Below are 18,327 nucleotides of genomic sequence, written 5' to 3' on the forward strand. Positions count from 1 at the left end.
CTAAAGTTTTCTCCCTCTGATTTTTTTTCCTTGCTATATATTTCTTAAGAAAACCTACCTGATCATTTGTCTGTAGAGTTTCACACAGTCTGGATTTTGCTGACTACAATTCCACGATGTCATTTATTATGCTCCTCTCTCCCTTGTATTGCTTACGGATTGGTAGTTAAATCCAGTGCCTTAATCACATTCCAGTTTGATTTTTTTTGGAGATGCAAAATGGCACATTAGGAGAAGAAGGAGGGAGGGTATGATTATTCCAGCTGGCACTGTGTACTCCCACCAACAGCCAAGAAATGGAAGCAACCCAACGGTCCATGGATAGATGATTGGATAAAAAAACTTTGGTACATATATACAATGGAATATTACTCAGCCATAAGAAAAAGAAAATTTTACTATTTACGATAGTATGGATGGAACTAGAGGGTATTATGCTAAGTGAAATGTCAGTCAAAACAAGACAGGCCCTGGCCAGTTGGCTCAGTGGTAGAGCGTCGGCCTGGCATGCGGGAGTCCCGGGTTCGATTTCCAGCCAGGGCACACAGGAGAAGCACCCATCTGCTTTTCCACCCCTCTCCTTCCTCTCTATCTCTCTCTTCCCCTCCTGCAGCCAAGGCTCCACTGGAGCAAAGTTTGCCCGGCGCTGAGGATGGCTCTGTGGCCTCTGCCTCAGGCGCTAGAGTGGCTCTGGTCTCGACAGAGCGACGCCCCAGATGGGCAGAGCATCATCCCCTGGTTGGCGTGCCAGGTGAATCCCGTTTAGGCGCATGCGGGAGTCTGTCTGACTGCCTCCCTGTTTCCAGCTTCGGAAAAATGCAAAAAACAAACAAACAAACAAAAAAAACCCAAGACAAATACCGTATGATTTTACTTATATGTGAAATCTAAAGAACAAAATAAATAAATAAAACTGAAACAGTCTCATAAGTTCAGAGAACAGACTGATAGTTGCTAGACAAAAGGGGGGGCTGGGAAACTGGGTGAAAAGATGAAGAGATTAAGAAGTACAAATTGGGCTTGCCAAGATGTCCGTCATGAAAGATGATTTCATGTGTGATGATGAGGAGGACTATGACCTGAAATACTTTGAAGATAGTAATTCCGAGCCAAATGTGGATTTGGAAAATCAATACAGTTTAAAAGACAGTTTCGTTCCTATGACAGTGACGTAACCCAAATTTTGGTGTAAGTCAAAACACACCCTAGCCTAACACAAACAGAACACTTGCACTTTTTACAGTCCAAAATGGAGTAAATAAGCATTTTGGGGGATGTCAACTGCCTCACTCATGCACCATGTAACTGCGTATTCTTCCACCACAGGCAACCAAACTAGTTTGCTCACGTAGTCCATAAGTACGATGCTAAGGGCATAAGCCAAAACACTCACACCTCAAATTTTTAAGTTTTTATGGGAGTGAGCATCATAAACTTGAAATGTCATATGTCGAGACTGTCATAACCCTAGGACCCCCTGTACTATAATTCTAAAGCGTTAAAGGAAGATGACCCAAAAGCAGCAGTAAACAGTTTCCAGAAGATTTTGGAACTTGAAGGTGAAAAGGGAGAATAGGGATTTAAAGCACTGAAACAATGATTAAGATTAACTTTAAGTTGACAAACGTTCCAGAAATGATGAATAGACATAAACAACTATTGACCTATATTCAAAGTGCAGTCACAAGAATTTATTCTGAAAAATCCATTAATCTTATTTTTTATTATATCTCCACTTCTAAACAGATGGATTTACTGCAGGATTTTTATGAAACAACACTAGAAGCTTTAAAAAAAATGCTAGGAATGATAGACTGTTGTTTAAGACAAACACAAACTTAGAAAATTGTATTTAGAATGGGAGGAATATGGAAAGCTTCAAAAATTATACACCAGTTACATCAGTCTTGCCAGACTGATGATAGAGGAGATGACTTAAAAAAGGGCACACAGTTATTAGAAATATATGCTCTAGAAATTCAAATGTACATAGCACAGAAGAATAACAAAAAAATTTAAAACACTCTATGAACAATCACTTCACATCAAGTCTGCCATCGCTCATCTGCTGATCATGGGAGTCATCAGAGAATGTGGTGGTAAAATGCACTTGAAAGAAGGTGAATTCGAAAAGGCACACACTGATTTTTTTTTTGAAGCCTTCAAGAACTATGAAGTTCAAGATGAACTACTTGCTTAAAATACTTGGTCCTTATGGCTGAGTAGTATTTCATAGTATATATGTACCAAAGCTTTGTAATCTACTCGTCCACTGATGGACACTTGGGCTGTTTCCAGATCTTCGCTATTGTGAACAATGCTGCCATAAACATGGGGGTGCATTTCTCCTTTTGGAACAGTTCTATGGTGTTCTTAGGGTATATTCCTAAAAGTGGAATAGCTGAAATACTACTCAGTGATAAGAAATGATTACATCAGATCATTTACAACAACAGGGATGGATCTTGATAACATTATACTGAGTGAAATAAGTAAAACAGAAAAAACTAAGAGCTATGTGATTCCATACATAGATGGGACATAAAAATGAGACTCAGAGACATGGGCAAGAGTGTGATGGCTACTGGGGTTGGGGGATCAGGGGAGGGGCACAAAGAAAACCAGATAGAAGGTGGCGGAAGACAATTTGACTTTGGGTGAGGGATATGCAACATAATCAAATGTCAAAATAACCTGGAGGTGTTTTCTCTGAACATATGTACCCTGATTTATCAATGTCACCCCATTAAAATTAATAAAAATTTTAAAAATCCTCCCATAAAAAATATTGTATCTAAATATTGAAAAGATTATTATGTACTTGGGGAAAACAGTAAAAAACTAATTTGAGATATAATCTAATAAAACCTTTGTGTTTAAAAAAAATACTTGGTCCTGCCTGACCAGGTGGTGGTAGACTGGATAGAGTGTTGGACTGGTGCGCGAAGGACCCAGGTTCGAAACCCTATCGTTGCCAGCTTGAGTGCAGGCTCATCTCCTTTGAGCAAGGCTCACCAGCTTGAGCCCATGGTCGCTGGCTTGAGCAAGGGGTCACTCGGTCTGCTGTAGCCTCCTGGTCAAGGCACATGTGAGAAAGCAATCAATAAACAACTAAGGTGCCACAACAAAGAATTGATGCTTTTCATCTCTCTCCCTTCCTGTCTCTCTCTCTCTCTCTGTTTCTGTCACAAAAAATACTTGGTCTTAGCAAATAAATCCATTTAACTCACAGGAGGCCAAACCATACAAAACTAATTCAGAAAATCTCACAGTGACAAATTTAGGAGGTGCCTATCAGAATAATGATATCACTGAACTTTAAAATATTCTGAAAACAAATCACAGCAACATCACAGATGATCCTTTCATAAAGGAACAATTGAAGAGCTTTTGTGAAACATCAGAACACAAGTGCTCATAAAATTATTTAAGCCTTACACAAGAATACATAATCCTTTTGTTCCTAAGAAATTAAACATAGATGTAGCTGATGTGGAGAGCTTGCTGGTTCAGGGCATATTAGAGAACACTATCCATGACTGAATTGATCAAGTCAACCAACTCCTTGAGCTGGATCTTCAGAAGAGGAGTGCTGCCTGATACACTGCACTAGATAAATGGACCAGCCAACTAAATTCTCTCAGCCAGGCTATAGTGAGTGAACTAGCTTAACAGAGAACAAAGTTTTATAGACTTACTTAAGGCAACAGTGCCTTAAGTAAGATGAAATTCTTAAAAGAACTGGGAATGGCAAAACTACTGTTGGTTAATGTGTCCTGAAAATTATTGGATTTATGACAGAAGTGCTTTTTTTGATCAACTGGTTTGTGTTTTGCTGCTACACTTACCCCAAGAAAAATAGCTTTAATCTTCAGAAGAAAACCAAAATGCCATGGGATTTATGCTATATTGACATGTTGCCCTAAACATACAACACTGTAGTAATTTGTCATAGGCAACATGACCAGAGAGAAGATATTTGTCATGATTTTAAACACACTGACATGCTACTGTTGGTTAAATTTAAACATGTTTTACTTACAGAAATTCTCTCACAAGTAACTTGCAGTAACTTGAAATGCATACCCTTTTGAGCACTTACTTTTCTGATATATAAGTTAAAATGTTTTCTGTGTTTTGCAAAATGTCAATTCTTAAAAAAATAAAAGGACAAATTGGCAGTTTCAAAATAGCCACATTAATGTAAATTGATGTATAGGAAATAAAGTCAATAATATTGTAATAATTATGTATGATGACAGGTGGGTACTTGAAACCTGAAACCAATACAAAGCAATATTAAATATAAATTGTAATTAAAAAATAAAATTTTAAAACATAGTAATATTCTATTTCTATCATTTCTTCTTTTTTAATTTGAATAGTTTTATGAAGAGAAACTTTTCTGTACAAATTATTTGTTCATCCAATTGATTGTACCCAAATCAAATACTTTAAACAAGGTACATTTAAAGAAGTCCAAGTTCCATCCATGTCCCCACTATCCTTTTTATTTACACCCTGAAGCATAGTTTAAGTAGAAAATAATAATAATTATTTTCTTTTATTTATAGCATTAAATACCTACATTAATAAAAATTTATATAAATGAATTAAACACCCAATTCAAAAAGCTACAAAAAGAACAAGAAAATAAATCAAAAGAAATAACAAATAGGAATTAATATAGATAAAAACAAAAACTAATGATATATGAATTTTGAAAGTAATGAGTTACTTTATTAATAGCTTCCAAATGCAACTAAGGATTTTGTAAGTGTTACGAATTCAAAGATCTAAACAAATACATTTCCATTCATTGCAGTTATTGTTCTTATCCTGTAGCATCTTTGGCCAGTGGGAGATTATTCAAATTGGTTCCTGATTTTTTTTAAAGCAACCCTATCATCTACAGCAGCTCCCTTGCTTCTGGTATGACAAGATGTGCCGGGTTTACCCTGTATATTTCCACCACCCTCAACTATTGTAGAATCACTCCTCCAAGAAGCCTAATTGCTATTAATGGGAAATGATATTTACAGGATACAATCTTGGCGTTAGGGGCATTCCAGCCTATTGATTTTTAAAACTATTTTAATAGGCACAATATAGAAAACATATTTTTAAGATAAACTATCTTGAGTTTATATTAATATTTTCTTTTTTTCTTTTATTGAGTTTATTGGACACTGGTTAACAAAATTATTCAGGTTTCACATGCAAAATTCTATAACATCATCTGTACACTGCATTGTATGTTCACCACCCCAAGCAAGTCTCTGTCTGGCACCATTTACCCACCCTGTACCCTCCTTCACTTCCCTCCACCCTTCTTCCCAGGTAATCACAACACTGTTGTCCAGATCCATGAGTTTTTCCTTGTTTTTCCTTTTTGTTTATTACCTCTACCCCTTCCAATTCCTCTCCCCTCCCAGTGACAGTTGTCAGCCTGCTCTCTTTAAGTCTGATGAATCTGTCTCTAATTTGCTTTTAGTTCATTTTGTTCATTAGACTCCCCATGAGTGAAATTATATAGTACTTGTTTTTCTCTGCCTGGGTTATTTCACTTAGTACAATACTCTCTAGGTCCATCCATGCTGTTGCGAAGAGTAAGATTTCCTTTTTGAATACAGCAGCAGCATAGCACTCCATTGTGTAAATATACCACAGCTTTTATAAATTCACATATATTACATCTATATCTTCTTGTATCACAGCATAAAACTTTTTAACATCAATATCTAATCTGTTCTATCCCAAAATATAAATATCTCAGTAAAATAATATCAAACTACAACCAAAAACATGATTAATAAAAACAGACTTTTAGAAATATTTTTCTGTTATTTTTATTATGAGGACATAATTCCACTAAGAAAGTACCAATTGTTGTGTTTTAAGGTCATTTAAAATAGTTTCTCTGTCTGTATTGTTAAACCATGAACCGGATGCACAATTAGTTTTATTTATATCATTTTAAATATTTTTTTAAATTTTATTTATTCATTTTAAATAGGGGAGAGAAAGAGAGAAGGGGGAAGGAGCAGGAAGCATCAACTCCCATATGTGCCTTAACCGGGCAAGCCGGGGTTTTGAACCAGCAACCTCAGCAATCTAGGTCCATGTTTTATCTACTGTGCCACCACAGGTCAGGTGTGTCATTTTATTTTTATACTAAAAGATTTTTAATTAATTTTATGTTTTAATGATATAAATATCAACATTGTTCCAAGGTCAGACACTAAAAACAATGTACATTTAAAGGAGGTCAAGTTCATCGGGGTCACATCTAAATGATTATCTGTCTTCATGCCAAAGCACAGTTCTGTTTACCAAAAGTGATCCACGTGGTACTAGCATCCCTTTTTAATGGCTTATTTTTCATTTTTGAATGTAAGCAGTATATTTCTGTTTCTTAAAAATGGTAACATGCCATATACGCTTTTCTCCATGTTTCTTTTCCCTTTAACAGTATGTTCTGGACATTATTACCCCGTAGTATTCTACTGAGAGTTTTATATTCCTTCTTACAGTTGTATATGACTACAGTGGAATGATAAATCAAAATTCTTTCTACCACGGAACATAAAGATTGTGTTCACAATCTGTTGTTGTTATAAAGGGTGCTAAACATTTAACAGCCTTGTGCACAGATCTTTTTGTTCTGCTAATGTGTTATAGGGATAGATTCTTATAAGTGGGATTTTTGCAGAGCCCAGAAGTAAGTAAATAAGTAATTTTGCAAGGCATGGACAAATTTCCTTCCTTAGGGGTTATGCCATTTTGCATTTGCACTAGCCTTGCAAAAAGGAAGTTGTCAAAATTGAGTTCTGACAATTAGGAGGAGAGAAATAGCATCTCTGTGTTGTTGTTTTATTTTGCTTTCCCCCAATATAAGCATGTTTTCACATAGTTTAGAAACATTTGCTTTTTTTTTCTTTCATATGTTTGTGTTTTGACTAAGTTTTCTATAGTTCTACTTCCCTTTATTTTCAGATGCCTTTTATAAATTACATATATATATATATATAATATATATATAAGGGAAATTAATCCTTTTCTCGAATACAAGTTGCAAATATTGTTCCCAGTTTGTTACTTGTATGTTTACTGATGGTACATTTTGCCACGCAAATTTTAATGCAATAAAAACTTTAAAACTTTTTCTTTATTGTTTCTGGGTTTTGAATCAGTTAGGGAAAGTTTTCCATTCCCAGAATATAAAGAAATTTACCCATGTGTTTTTTTCAAAACTTATATTACTTTGTGTTTTTTATATTTACTCTCTGCTATTTTTGGATTTTTGCTTTGTGTAAAGTTTAAGGAGTAGATCTAATATTATCTTTTTCCACACTGCTACCCCCAACACTACTTATGAAAAATTCTTTTCCCTATTGATTGAGGTATGACTGATCTGTATGATATACTAAATTTCCATTATACAATTAGAAAATTGCTGAATTTTCTACTTTATTCCATTAGTCTGTCTATTTATGTATCATTCACAAACACCCTAATTATATCATCTATATAGTATGTATTTAATTTTGAAGATGGCTAGATGTGCCCCCACTATATATTCACACTTACTCTTCTTTTTTCATATTTTGAATATAAAGTTTTGGACTATTTTTATTTGTGTTCTTTCCGAACAGATTCTATAATCAACTTATCTAACTACAGGAAAAAAAAAAAAACAATTTTTTTAACTGGAAATACATTAAACTTAATAAGCATCTTAGAGCTATCTAACATCTTTATTATATTGAGTCTTCCTGTCCAAAAAAGAAGTATATCTTTGTATTTTCAACTGTATTTCTGTCTCTCAGGTACTTTTTTGTAGCTTTGTTCATATAAGTTATGAACATTTCTTGTAGAGCTTATACAAATGAATTTAATTTCTGTTTGGATATCATAAAATGAGTTCTTCATTTTTTTTAATTAAATGAGAGGCAGGGAGGCAGAGAGACAGAGAGACAGACTCCCGCATGTGCCTGACCCAGGATCCACCTGGCAAGCTCCCTACAGGGTGATGCTCTGCCCATCTAAGCTGCTGCTCCATTGCTTGGAAACTGAGCTATTTCTGCACCTGAGGCAAGGTCACGGAGCCATTCTCACTTCCCTGGGACCAAATTGCTTGAACCATTAGAGCCATGGCTGTGGGGAAGGGGCAGAGAAGCAGATGGCTGCTTCTCCTGTGTGCCATGACTGGGAATCAAACCCAGGATTTCCACATGCCAGGCTAATTCTCTGCCACTGAGCCAACCAGCCAGAACTAAAATCTTTATTTATACTGATTTTTTAATCTATATATATTATGCCTACTAATTTTTGAATATTAACTTAATAACTTATTATACTAAATTCTCTGTTTTGATAACTTACCTTTTTTTTTTAGAATTTACAAATACAGTGGTACCTTGACACATGAGCATTTTAAATCATGAGCAATTTGAGAGATGAGCAGTCACTGTTGGGATTTTTTGCTTTAAGTCACAATCGGATATTTGAATCACAAGTGTTGGGTAAATGAGTTTGTAAAATTTGTGTTTTTTTAGTTTGCTCACTTTTATTGTTAAAAATGGTGGTGGGCAGCCATGTGTGTACTTGCCTTCAGAGCAGGGCAGTTGATTGCAAATTGCAGATTACCTTCCTGCTTGGGAAGGGCCACTGTTATGCTAATGTTGGCTGGAGGAGAGGTTTTGGTGCCAGTAAGGTTTTAAAAGGAAAGGAGGAAGGGAGAGAAGCCATTTTGTTTGCATAGTGAGAGCAGAGAGGATTCAGAGTACTGAGGGAGAAGCCATGATGGCAGGAAAGGAGAGAGAAGCCAAGATGGCAGGGTGCTGAAGGAGAAGCCAGTTTGTGCAGAGAGGAGAAGGGAGAAGGTGTGCAGATGGGGAACCAGAGGTGACTGAGACTGGTGGGGACCTTTGATCCAGGAAAACCCGGAGAAGATTCTCCTGGCTGTGGAACTGGAGAATGTGTAAGTGGCTTTGGGAGCCCTGTGTGTATTTGCTTGTCAGCCAGTATGAGTCTTGAATAAAGGAATGGCCCACCATATTTTGGCTCCACTGTTTCTTTACTGTCTGCCTGAATCTAATGAGAACCTGCAAGTGAATGGCTACAATGGTGGCGGCCCCTGGCCTTACAACTGGTGTAGTTTGAGTCAGGATTCAGATCAGATTGGTATGGAGTCGCCGCCACCCTTGAGTGGTGGGATAGAGGACTGGTTGTTATTATGTTTCCCCATGGCTGTCCTTTCCTTTTGGGGACTGTGGACTGGCTGTTTTTTACAGCCCTGTGAGAGGAAACTGAGAGCGCTATGGAAGAGGCTCCCTGAGGCTTACAAACTGAGGAGAAGAAGGAGTTGGAATGGCCATGGGAGAAAGAGATGCAGATCCTGGAACTGGAGCAAGCACTGGAGAAGGAGGCTGACTGGGTTCGCACGTTGCACCTGGAAATGGAGCAGTCTCTGGAGAAGGAATTACAGGTTTGTGAGTTGCAGTATGCCTCGAAATTGTGGCGAGCTGGCAGCTGCAGGAGCCTAAGACAGAGCTGTGCCGGCAGAGAGGCTCTGAGTGAATGGGAGCAGGCATTTGCAGCTCCTCTTCAGAAGATGAGAAGGCTGAAGCTGCCATTCATAGATTTCAGAAGGTAAAAGCTCAGCAGCAAAGAGTACCTACTAAGCCCCTGGTAGGCTTGCTGTGATTGTGGGACATAGGGGTGGATGGCAGCATGCTCTCTGGAGCAGAGGTGGAATTGTTGGCCACCATTGCCATGTGCTCCTCCTTGGTTCAGCGTCTTAAGAGCTGCCAGGATGGCAGGGATGAGGGGGGAGGCCTGAGGCCCCATGTGCATGGACTGACTCCTGACTGTGACCAGAGGGGGTACCAGCTGCATTGTTAAATGGACATGTGGCTTTTCGACAATGTGAGAGACCCTAATGGGAGGGGGGAATCTCTGGTGAAGGGCACCTTTGTAATTGTTAAAATTGTATGACTTGTGCTGTTGCTTTAATTTATGTGATGTGCCTAATTCCTTGCACAGGAATGCCTGTGATATGGATTGCAAAAGGGGTGGAATGTTGTGGAAATGAGTTTGTAAAATTTGTATTTTCTGAGTTTGCTCACTTTCATTGTTAAAAATGGCACTGGGCAGCTCTCTGTGAAATTGTTAATTACCTTCCTGCTTGAGAAGGGCCATAGTTATGCTAATGTCTCCTCCTCCTCCACCAGCATCTTTGCCTGACCTTGAAGGTAAATATACTTCATAAATCAGTTTATTTCTTTACATTCTTTCTTATTATGTTATATATAGATAGATAGATAGATAGATAGATAGATAGATATGTACTTGTTATTTATAAAGTACATTTTCTTATTTAAAAGCATATAAAAAATTTGTGTGGTTTTTGGGGGCCAGAACAGATTAATTGCATTCCCATTAATTTAAATGGGGAAATTTGATTTGACACACGAGCAAATTGAGTCATGAGCTTGGCCATGAAACAAATTAAAGTCATCTGTCAAGGTACCACTGTACATAGTCAAAGTATTTCCACATATACATATAGTTTTACCATTTTCTTTTTAGTTCTTATTGAAAACTTCCAGTTGTTTTCTCTCCTGAGTTACTGTTATTGGCTAAGATGCCCAGCACTACTTTAAATAGTAGCAAACAAAATGAACAGTCTTACCTGGTCCCTAACTTTAGAGAAAATTTTCGTCTATTTTCTCATTAAGTAAGATGCTAGCTAGAGTTCCAGCTGCTGACTTCTAAAAGGGAAAGAAAGAGGGAGAGAAAATAATGAAAGAGAGAGAGAAAAAGAAATAGAGTGACAAAGAGAAAGAGAGAAGTTCGTGTTAAGTAAATATCTATCAATTAATCATTTATTGAGCATTTATAATGTGAGTGGATATTGAAGGCTGTAAAATGTGCTCTATGCATATTTAAAGATAATTATGTGATTGTTCTCCCTATTCTTCTTAATTTGTTGTGTCAACTTAATGGAATTTTTCACAGTGAACCACCTGGAAGTAATGAACCTCACTGCATTACTAGAATTAATTCCAGCATTCGGTCATAATGCAATTAATTTTAAAATGTGCTGTTGAATTTTGTTTGCTAATATTTTGTTTAAGACCTTTGCATTGATATTAATAAATGAGATAGTCTGTTTTGTTTTGTTTTTGAGCAATCATTGTCAAATTTTGGGATTCATTTTATAGTAGATACAGAACATGAAATTGAAAGGTTTCTTTTGTTCCTATATTCTATGGTGTACTTTAAATACTTTGGAACTGTCAAATCATTAAAGACTTGGTACAATTTCACTGGGAAAAAAAATTTTGTTGCATCCACAGAAACACTTGTTCTTACCTAATTCGAGTGTGTTGATCTCAAATCTGACATTAGTTTTTCTTTGTAAGCTACAGTTTTTTTTTCAATTCAAGATTTTAGATTTTCATATTATTGTAAAATTTTCAACATTTAGTTTAACATAATGAAGTAGAATGTCTTCCTGGGCATCATCTTTGTGGAAATATAATTATTTCTATAATGCAGTAAATACACTAATACTGTACACTAAAAGATATGATTGCATCAGAATTTGTCTACAATTTCAAAATAGAACATATTAAAACACTTACTTTAATCATAAAATTTGCACAAAACTTATTTAAATTCTATTTAGGCAAAAATTTGCATTTGTAGCTCTTGCATTTGTGTACTTGTTGAGGACAATCTCGTTTGATGCTCCAGCAGTAGTCTGCCATCATATTTCTCTCCCATTACCCCTGATATCACTCTTCCATCATCTTCAGGTCTTGATGAAAGCATTCTCCCTGCTCATCACTGACAGCTCCAAGATTTTCAGTAAACTTATCAAGGTGACTGTTCAGGAATTGAATATCAATGCTCATGTTACATCCAATGATGCAGAAAGCCAACAGCATCCTTTGAAGCAGAAGTTCATAGTTTTCTGATTTTTGTTGCCAAGGAAGTTTTTTGTACCTGCCACAAAAGACTACCATGCTGCTTTCTCCTCATTCATCTTTCTGGCAAATTCTTCAATATGTATGAGGGTTCAAATTTGAGGTCCACTGAATACATCTGCTTTTATCTTCTCGAAAGACAAGGCAGGAAAAGCAGAAATAATATGTTGAAAGCATTCACTTTCTCTATTCAAAGCCTGAACAAACTGCTTCATTAAGCCAAGTTTGATGTGAAGTGAGGGGAAAATGATCCTGTCTCAATTAACTACAGGTTCATTCACAATATTTTGCATTCCTACTTCCAGAGCTTCACGTTTCAGCCACTCCTTCTGTGTCCATTGTTTCTCCCGAGCTCGGCTGTCCCACAAACACAGAAAGCAAGGATACTTTGTGAAACCTCTTTGTTGTCCTAGCAGAAAATTTACCATTTTAAGATTCACACAAATGATCCAGTAATGCTCCTCATACTTCAGAAAGTCGAGGACAATTTTTATGTCATTCTTACTAAATCATTCAATTTGGGTTGGCTAAACTGCTGAGGGGTTAAATGACGCTTGGCATCAGAAGACTCTTCAGATTCTACAACCATTTCCTCATGCATCTAATCAAAATATACTTGATCACCATGTTCACTTTCTTTGTCCTTAGAAGAAATAAAATCATTGAAAACTGGAACTGGGAGTGTCTCAGAGTGTGGGATAGATTGTATTGCTGAAGGAATATTAGGATATAAGATCATATGCCATTTTTTCTTGCCAATGCCCTTTGTATGGATCAGACAGAAATAACAGTGACTGCTGTGGTCCTTAGGTTCACGCCAAACCATTAGAATACCAAAAGGCATTCCTTTGCGTTTTCCTTTTGTCCAGTCATGAAGCATTTCCTCACAATTATGTCACATAATATGAGGAGCCCAATTCCTGTCTTGATCACCAAGGGGAACTTGAAAATAGGCATATATGCACGTGTCACAAATGATGAAATATTGCACCTTTGACGTTGAAGTGTGTAACAGCCGCATATATAACAGAAGTTGTCAGGACTATTCTTACATTTACGCCTACTTGAAGAAGCCATGATTCAATCTTAAAACAAAATAAGAGGTTATTTTTATCAGATAATAATTTTTTACATTTAAAAACAACTACAATTATGTAAAAGTGATGTTTGTAAAACATTAATTGCTTTGTGGTCATGTTCAATCCAAGAGTCGTTGCCCTTTAACTCCAATTTAAAAACCAATGCATGCCATTAACTGTAACAAAAAGAAATTAAAATTGCTTAAAAACTAGAGCATAAACCAAAAAACAGATTTCAGATTTGGAATCAGTGATGCAGAAATGTAGAGAAAAAGTTCTAAAACCTCATGCAACAGAAAATGGAAAAAAGTTTTTTTCCCCAGTGTTTTCTTATGAACCAACTGAACCTGGTGCTCTTCTGCAAGAAAGCTTCATTACTTTTTGGTTTTCTACTCTTTGTTATTGTTCCACTTACACTTATTGGAGAGAGGGTCAATTATGGTAAGTTGAATTTATTTTTAATTATCCATTTTTATCAAGATTTTCAAATCTATTTGCATGCAGTTGGACAAAGTAGAACTTTAAATTGATTGACTGGATAGTTTTTTTTCTTCTTTTTGATTTCTAATTTTGTGAATATGCTTTCATTGTTTCCATCTTTTTTATTTCTAGGTAATAGTTTCTCAATTTGATATTAATTAAATATCTTAATGTTATTTTAAAACTATTTTTCTCTTTTCTAAATCAATTTCTTTCTTTATTTATATTATTTCTTTTTATGCTTGTTAAAACATTTACCTTGTTATGTTTTCTAGATTTACTTCATTTCTGTTTATATTTCATTTTTAATGCTATAGGTATTTAATGCTGTAAAGTTTTCCTGTGATAATTTCAGTTATGTCTCACAAATTTTATTTTCCTCTTTCATTACTGTTATTTTTTAACCACTCTGCAAGTTTGAGTTGTTCCTTTGAACCCAATGCCTTTTAGTAGCACTTGGTTGAAAGGAACTTATTTTTAAGAAAATGAGATTGTATTTGCCATTAGTAGACCACCCTTCTTCCCAACCATGCTCACTTTAAATAGTTACTGATTTTAAAAAGTAAATACTGGAAGTTCCTTATGATTGTTTAAACAAAGGCTCATGAAGAAAAAAAAAAAACAACCAAGATACCACACAATCAGCCTTAATGAGAAAAGCCAAAAAAACCTCAAGTAAATGTAAACTTCTTCCTCTCTTTTAGGACCTGTTTCCAAATTCAATCACTGGCAGCCCTTCATCTCTAATACCCTCCGGTGACCTGCTCCTCTGTAGAGCCACAATACGGAGGCCTTGGCTGACCAGAAATTCATACTGTGAAAGACCATATGGCGCATGTCATCCCATGCTGAAGTTCTGTAGAAGATTTTTAGTCTCTGACAAATGAATTTCTATTACAATGAGATCTAGTGAGATGAGACAAAAGAGACATTACTTTTTGGAGGAAACTGGGAAAAAGATTTTCATACATTGTGCTTTACTAAATTATTTCTTGTTCTAGTATATTTGCAGCCATAGGATTTAACTTCCAGTTGCTTATGGGGTGCTTTCAGCAACTCTTTCATAAGCAGTCCTAAGCGATTCTCTATAACTTAAAGATGAAAGCGCATACTAACTCTAAATACACATACTAAAACAAATCTCCTCACCCCTCCCTGCTGTATAATTTAGAATCAAACTTCAGCGTGTCATTTACTTCCTGCAAACATGGCTTAGAGATCAGTAAATCTTGGCTTCACCTTTCTATCTCCAAGCCTACCCGTTTTTCCTCTGTTTATTTGGTACCTGATTTGGGAGCAGCAGTTGAAATGTGATTATATCTCAGGCTTCCAGGGTCATTTGGGAGTTCACTGGTGTCAGGCGAAAACTCAGCAGCATTGCAAAGAACAAAAGCCAGAGGATTGGGACCAGTGCCAGCAGAGATAAATCAGCACACCAGGATGGGGGCCAATGCTAGCATAAACAGCTGAGGGGAGCTAGAACCCCATGGCATCAGAAGAATAGACCACATTTGTGGGCCAACAGCCAACCTGGAGCTGCAGAAGAGTGGAGAGAGCAAGCTCACTTTCCCAGCTGACCAAATGGGATAGGATCAAAGAGCCCAATGGAATTATTTTATTCTGCCTAAAGCACCCTTCAGAACTAGAGCCAGGTCTGGCTACAGGGCTAGTGCCAATGGCACACTAAAGAGTCCTTAGATGAGCCATCTCAGGACTCATTGAGAAGGCAGTTTAGAGATTGACATGAAAGGCCAGCTTGAAATAACTAGAGTTGTAAAGTGTAAATTGTCAATACTACTACATTGCTAAACATTAGAAAACAGGTATTCCTAATACCATCAACAAGGAGAAGAATTTCCGCCCCCTGTTCACAGCCCTGGTAACAAGACTACATCGGCAAGAAATGAAAATGGGAAGAGACATTAGATGGCATGTGCAATTTTTACATAATTTTATATGAGAAATATTTAGAATTCAGGTCCAGTTAAGATATTTTCTCCCCAAACTGAGTTCTTTCTAAATAAAATAACCTCTATTTATGGGCTGTTGTCCATCTTTACCTCTTTTTGTCCTGATTATATGAGGAAATATATTGTAATATATAAAAATACTTTAAAATGTATTTAAAGTATGATCCATGTGATTGGGGTATGCCTTGTTCTTTCCTAGAGCAATAATTATAGTGAATATAATATAGTTGAGAAGAAAAATATTTCCAAGGAATAGCAGACAACATAATATCAACATATGTCAACTCATTTGATGCTGCCCTGTAATCCAGATGCTCTGTCCAGTTAAATAGTTTTAGAAATAGAGCCAAAAAAATACATCAGTTTTGTATTATATTATTTTGCATCTTAAAGTTAATAACTTCTTTGAACTTGTTAATCTAGCATTATCACCACCATTTTAAAGCCAACAGGAGTCCCTAATTTGGGGTGTGGTGATAGGAAAGTTTAGCTGTGGAACAGCTCAAATGTGAGACAGCTCAATTAATGATATAGCTAAATTACAATATAGCATGGCTGTGGAACAACATGGCTGGGGAGTGGCCTGGGCAAGGATGATGCCCTGGTGTTGCGTTTCTGCTTTCGTGTTATAGCTCCACCTGTAGTATTATAGCTCTATCCCGGAAAACAATCTTCAAAGAAACTCCAAATTCCCAGAGCCAGAGAGAAACTGACTTATATAGAAAAGAGTCCCTGCCCCAGCTCCTAATTGGTCCATTCTCATGTACACAAGGATTCCAAATCTTCACAATTTAATTGGTCCAAAAAGCACTATCCTGATTGATCAGAACAAAGCTGTTCTAATTAGTCAATGAAGATGCTAATGAGGGTATAGTTCCACTGCTCCAATTGAACAGGGAAAGTCTCAGTCCTACTGGTTGGAATAAGATTCTAGGGACTCCTCTGAAAGAGTTTTCTGTTCAGATGGAAGAAAAACAGTGCAGGCAGGCAATTCAGTGTAGGCTTCTCCCTGAAGCTTGGTTTGTATCATAGGCCCCTTTTAAGAATGGTTGCGAAGCTCTGTTTTTTAAATTTGAGCCCAATCATCCACTGGAAATGCTTCTTAACAGGTACATCATTTTTGAGGTAAAAAAAAATGAGCAATACAAAACTTACAATAAGTAAAAGCATCATGTTATGTGTTTCCAACTTACTTTTTTAGTTCTAGTATCATTGTCTAAATAGCAAAAGAGACACAGAACAATGTTGCCACTCTGTGAAATCTGAGAATAAAAGTAAAACATACAATTTTCCCCTAGCATTGAACTTTAAAAAATATAAAGTTAATATTATTTCTAGTGCCCTTAGATATCAATATCATATAACATTCTTATTCAAGAAACTACAAGGACCTTAAAATCCACAATAACTGATCTTTATCATACTTTTATTTGTATATTTGTATGATTTTAATATATATGTTATATATATGAACTCTTTTAGTGCCTGAACTTTCAAATGCTTTACAAGAATCAAAGTCATTATGACAACACTATGAAACAGATATTGCTATCAACTTCATTTTACATATAATGACATAGGAGTAGAGAAGCTAAATAAGTCATCCAAACTCTCACAGCTATCAAGTAGGAAATCTAGGCATTTTGATTCTAGATATACTAGCAATTCACATAATTTGGATTTTTTTCTCCTAGAATTAGATTTCTTTTTTTGTAAAATATACATTGTACTGTTCTTACAGCAAGATTCTGAGCATAGTATATTATTTTAATTTTTGTCTCTCTTGTCTTTGAGTAATAGTTTTGCTGGGTATAGAAATATAATTTTTTATTTTTTATTAAGTGAGAGGTAGAGAGGCAGAGTGAGAGACTCCCACATGCACCCTGACTGGGATTCACCCAGCAAGCCCATTATGGGGTGATGCTCTGCCCATCTGGGGCCATTGCTCTGTTGCTCAACAACCAAGCTATTTAAGTACCTGAGGCAAGGCCATGCTGCCATCCTCAGAGCCCAGAGCCAAGTCACTCAAGTGAGCCAGGACTGTGGGAGAGGAGAAAGAGAAGGAGAGGGAGAAAGGGAGAGAGAGGGGTGAAGAAGCAGATGGTCACTTTTCCTGTATGCCCTGACCAGGAATTGAACTCAGGACATCCACACACTGGGCCAACACTCTACCACTGAGCCAACCAGACAGAGCTAGAAATCTAAATTAAGAATATTTTCTCTATCTCCAATATGTCTGATAAGGGTTAATAACCAAAATTTATAAAGAACTTCTAAAAATTAACACCAGGAAGGTAAACAATCCAATTAATGCTTTGAGTAGTACATATGTTCCTATATGTCCTCGTGCCTCCTGACCATCCAGAGTACGATCATACAAAAATTTTATTTTAAAAATGTGTAAGGTAACATTAAAAAAGTCAAATGTATGTTCTTCTTGTTTCCATAAATTGGTTATCAAATAAAACTATAACTGGAAATAATTTCATTTTTTGAAAAAAACTCACTCCTGGGGGTCAGCAAGCATGGAAAACACTCACTACTCAAAGGGTTAAAAAATGGGCAAAAAACCATGAATAGACACTTCTCCAAAGAGGACATACAAATGGCCAATAGGCATATGAAAAAATGTTCAACATCACATCAGAGAAATGCAAATTAAAACCACAATTAGATACCACCTCACACCTGTCAGAATGGCGCTCATTAACAAATCAAAACACAATAAGTGCTGGTGAGGGTGTGGAGAAAAGGGAACCCTCCTGCACTGCTGGTGGGAATGCAAACTGGTGCAGCCACTAT

The 18,327-nt window shown here is 36.4% G+C and overlaps 1 pseudogene; it reads left to right on the plus strand.

Moving 5' to 3' along the window:
• Positions 1-1,028: 1,028 nt before the first annotated feature.
• On the plus strand, positions 1,029-3,672 carry LOC136406125 (COP9 signalosome complex subunit 2-like; annotated as a pseudogene).
• The last annotated feature ends 14,655 nt before the right edge of the window (positions 3,673-18,327 follow it).

This window comes from Saccopteryx leptura, chromosome 5, assembly GCF_036850995.1.
Source record: "Saccopteryx leptura isolate mSacLep1 chromosome 5, mSacLep1_pri_phased_curated, whole genome shotgun sequence".
NCBI classification, from domain to species: Eukaryota; Metazoa; Chordata; class Mammalia; order Chiroptera; family Emballonuridae; genus Saccopteryx; species Saccopteryx leptura.